Source organism: Euprymna scolopes, chromosome 3 (genome assembly GCF_053919585.1).
Source record: "Euprymna scolopes isolate OS-2025 chromosome 3, ASM5391958v1, whole genome shotgun sequence".
Classification (NCBI taxonomy): Eukaryota; Metazoa; Mollusca; class Cephalopoda; order Sepiida; family Sepiolidae; genus Euprymna; species Euprymna scolopes.
This window is the reverse complement of record NC_136484.1, coordinates 149,110,559-149,114,961: the sequence shown is the minus strand read 5'-3', so window position 1 is coordinate 149,114,961 and position 4,403 is coordinate 149,110,559. Positions and strand designations below refer to the sequence as shown.

At 41.1% G+C, this 4,403-nt stretch overlaps 1 pseudogene; it reads right to left on the bottom strand.

The window, feature by feature from the left end:
* Positions 1–2,227: 2,227 nt before the first annotated feature.
* Positions 2,228–2,358, bottom strand: LOC145264147 (U2 spliceosomal RNA; annotated as a pseudogene).
* Between the last annotated feature and the right edge of the window lie 2,045 nt (positions 2,359–4,403).

The window sequence follows — 4,403 nt, the reverse complement described above, 5'->3', positions numbered from 1 at the left end:
TTTACCTTGTATAAACTAGTACATTTAGGTTTAAAGATGGCCAGCAAGCATACACGCATACAGATAACATCTCACTTCAATCTCTCACTGTCTCAAACCTGTCTTCAACTTGAGTTTTTAAACCTCAACCCTACCTATCTTATTCTCTCACCCCAACACAGAGAAAAACCAACACCCTCTTAATCTTGTTTTACTCACAGTTCAACCTGATCGCCTTGTTTCTATTTCTTAATAGCTTTTTTACTGTAAAGTTACCTTTGATTTTCATTACCAACGTTGCTTTCATATAAGCTGGATTGCCTGAATAGATCTCTAGTTACTAAAAACTAGCTGACCGAAACATGCTCATTACTGCTTATGTAAAACCAAATTATATATATATATATATATATATATATATATATATATATATATATATATATATATATATATATCTTTCTCTCTTTTTTTTATTTTGTCGGTTATTGACACAGCTGAGCTGAAGCTCCACTGCACCCAGGCTGCCCACTTTCCACAGAGGTCCAGTCCACTAGACTATTGAGATTGGGTCTAGGGTGGCCTGGTGTTGGTTGCTGATCAGGTATCTTTTCCAGTCAGATGTCCAGATGTTTCTTGAAAGTGTCGAGGGACACTCTCCTTATATCTCTCATTACGGCTGGAAAACAGTTGAATATTCTTGTGCCACTGTAGGTGGTCCAGGTGTGGTTTTTATATAGCACAGGCTCCCTCACCGCTGGTGGGTTATTTCTACTACTGTTGTTTTGAGATCCTTCCTTCTAAGATTTTCCATATGTAGATGATAATATATCGTTTTTCTTCGACGTTGTAGCGAATACAGTTGCAGCTCCTTCAGCCTACTCCAGTATTCATTTGATCTACTTTACATATTTTCTTGGTGAATGTTCTCTGAGGTTTTTGCAGATTTCCATTACTTTTTGTTACGCCCACAGCTGACAGCAGTATTCCAGCCTTGGGAAGACAAGTGATTTCCATAGTGTGAGCATGCACTTAGTGTTCTTTCTCCTGAAGGTTCTCTGTATCCATTCTTTTAGTTGTCTTGCGACTGATGTGTTGTGGTCAATATGTTTTGTGAAGGTGGCATCTTTGCTCATATAAGCCCCTAGATCCTTCACTACTTTCTTTGATGTGGTTTCTTGTTGCTAACACCAGTATCCAGATGTTTCCTTGACATGATTTTTTGTTACCATATTAGAGTACTTCAATTTTTTATGCGTTTATAGCCATATTGTTGCCATTAGCCATTTTATAATTTTGTTGAGGTCTTTTTGTAAAAGCCTTCAATCATGTGGTATGGAGAGCTTTTTCATGATTCGTACATGGTCAGCAAAACGATGTTGCTATGGCGTGTTCCTGGTATCTATGTCAGTGGATATTATAAGAAACAAGGCCGATAGCCATTAGTCTCGTGCTCTCGTGTAATGAATGAATACGTGAATGTAGGATTGACATGAAATTCTTAAAGATGAACTAAAATGACCGAAAAATGAGCTGAAATGACTTAAATAAATAAAAAGTAAATAACTTAGAATGACTAATGAACTTAAAAATGACTTGAATGCTTAAAAAATAACTGGAGTCCTTCAAAAACAACTTGAATGATCCGGAGAATGACTTGAATGGCTTTGAGACTGACTGGTTTTAAAGTGGGTGATCATTTTACATTAAATTAATACAGAAGTACGTCCAAGGATGGAATACTGCTGCCATATCTGGGCAGGAGCTGCTAAAAACAGCCTATCCTGCCTTGACAGAGTACAAAATAGACTTCGTGGCTTAGTGGGGGATGCCCTTTTCTCTACCCTGCAACCTCTCTCCCACAGAAGAGACGTTGCGAGCCTGTCCTTGTTTTATCGTTATTTCCATGGCAGGTGCTCGTCTGAACTCCAATCTCTGGTCCCTCCACGCCAATCTTTTACGAAAAACACCCGTTTAGCCGAATCCACTGTGAAAAATTTCCCCCACTCTTTATCTGTGCCTAAATCAAAACGTGGATTCCATGAACAAAGCTTCTTTCTTAGAACTGCACGCCTGTGGAACTCTGTTCCGTCTGCCTGCTTCCCACCTGACTACAACTTGGATGTGTTCAAGTCCAACGTTAACAAATTCCTTATCAACCGCCCCCTTAAGTAAACATTTCATCAAATCTCCACACTAACGTAATGTATTTGCAATAACCCTTATCCCTGAGTGGCTTCCGGGCCTTGATAAGTGGTGACCACTGTGTAAAAAAAAAAAATAAAATAAAAAGTGATCCCCCACTTTATATCACAATAAGTACAGCATGTAGTAAGAACAGATAATACACTTTGATCTTGGCCAAAAGGCCAAGAAAAGGGTATTTATTTTCTCCCCCACCGAGCAAATTAGGCACAAGGCCGATTTTTAATGTGAGGAGTGAAGGGGAAATGGGGACCAACTCCCCGGAGAGTAGGGGAGCTGGATAGTGACAATTGGTATGAAGGGTTGTCCCTACATTGATCAAGGTCTTATATGTGAGGTTGGTATTTATTTGCTCCCCCACTGAGCAAATTAGGCACAAGGCCGATTTTTAATGTGAGGAGTGAAGGGGAAATGGGCCCAACTCCCCGGGGAGTAAGGGAGCTTGATAGTGACAATTGGTATGAAGGGTTGCCCCTACATTGACCAAGGTCTTACATGTGGGGTTTCCCCCACATATGGTCTTTGCTTGCAGTATTTGCTGGAACAGATACTACACATTGATCTTGTTTATATAGTTTATTTCCAAAATGAAAAAAATTAAAATTAAATAATGAGAAATTAAAAAAATAAAAGCAAAAAATTAACATTTGTAAACAAACTTAGGCACAAGGCCATACAAGAAGTTGGATGGGGAGTGTTGCAGGGTCTTTGTAACTAAAGTTAAAATTGGAGTCTTTGGCGACTTTACTCTTGACTGGAAACATTTACCACAATACCTCATTCACTCTGTGGACTCTAAACTAATGAAAACCCCAGCGTTTTTGCAAAAAAGAATATATTTACAATTTCTGTGTGTGTGTGTGTGTGTGTATGTGTGTGTATGTGTGTAAATTTTTTTTTTTTTTTTTTAAATTAAAATGTGTCTGTGTGCGTGTGAAAAAAGTTCAATTCATTGGAAAATAAAAAGTTCTTGAATTTGGAAGAGAAACAGTTCGTGTTAGGGAGTGGGGAATCTAGAAAAAATATACAAAAAATAAAATAGCCTAGTGCATTGTTAGTAAGGTCCCTCTCTGAGCTAATCTAGAAAGTTAGATCACCTACTGTTTTCCAAGGCACTGAAAACAAGCGGGAAGATCCCTAATGGGGATTGGGAAAAGTTCTTATCAGGTGTAGAAGGAAAAATAAATAATTGTCAAAAACAAAAAAAGGGGGGAAGATGGGGGGGGGGGTAGGCGTCGACCTTCGAGTAGGGGTTGACCAGGGGGTGATAAAACAAAAAAATAGGAGGGTAGTGGTAGGGTAGCCTCGGAAGGTTCCCTAGTGCCAAAAAAAAACAAACATTCGGGGGACAAGATCTCATTTGTACCACCAGTCAAGAGTCTCTTTACTTTTTATTTGTCTAACCTAGCAGGATGGGCTCTATAGGACCCAGTACCACGTGTGCCATGCATATGGTGGTAACACGAATTCAAACTTGGCGCCTCGTCGGAGAAAATAAAATGCAGGGAAATGGGGGGTGGAGGGGAGTGGGTGAGGTCAGAAGAGAGAAAGTGGATTGACTTCCCCTCACAGGGATGTCGGATTAGTCAGCTCAGATCCTCCGCAAGGGAGGAGAGCAGCGAAGGAAGACGCAGTGGGTGCTAGCGGGTCAGAGTGCCGCGTCGCAATTAAGAGAGAGAGAGGAGATAGACATCTCTGCCCAGAGAAGGGAGCAGAAATGAAACACCCACGTCAGCCTGCCCGCAAACAACCCCAAGGAAGCGAAAAAGAGAGCCCGGTCTGCTAAAACCACTGGGAGAGCAGTGAAGGAAGACAAAGATTGGGCCTGGCAGGTCAGAGTGCTGCTCAGGCAATTAAGAGAGGAGAGAATAGACCATTTCAACCTCAGAGGAGAGGAGGAAACGAAGTACCCAATAAACTAAAGCTAATCCGACCAGGTCGCATCTACAAAAGAAAGTATTGTCGGTCTCGGAAACAGCAAACTCCCAAACAAGGGATCGGTTTCGGATCCTGACTACCACACAATGGCGTCGGTTCTGGGGGGAGCAAAGAGGGCCCTGACTCCCCAAAAAGGGGGCCGGTCCCACTAACAAAAGTTAGTGCGTCATGAAAGTGACAAAAGTGACACCTTGAACTTAACCCGGGGGTGGGTCAAGTGGCGGAGCCCCTTGAAAAAAATAAAAAATGAGATAACTGGGAGAACAGATACTACATTTGATCTT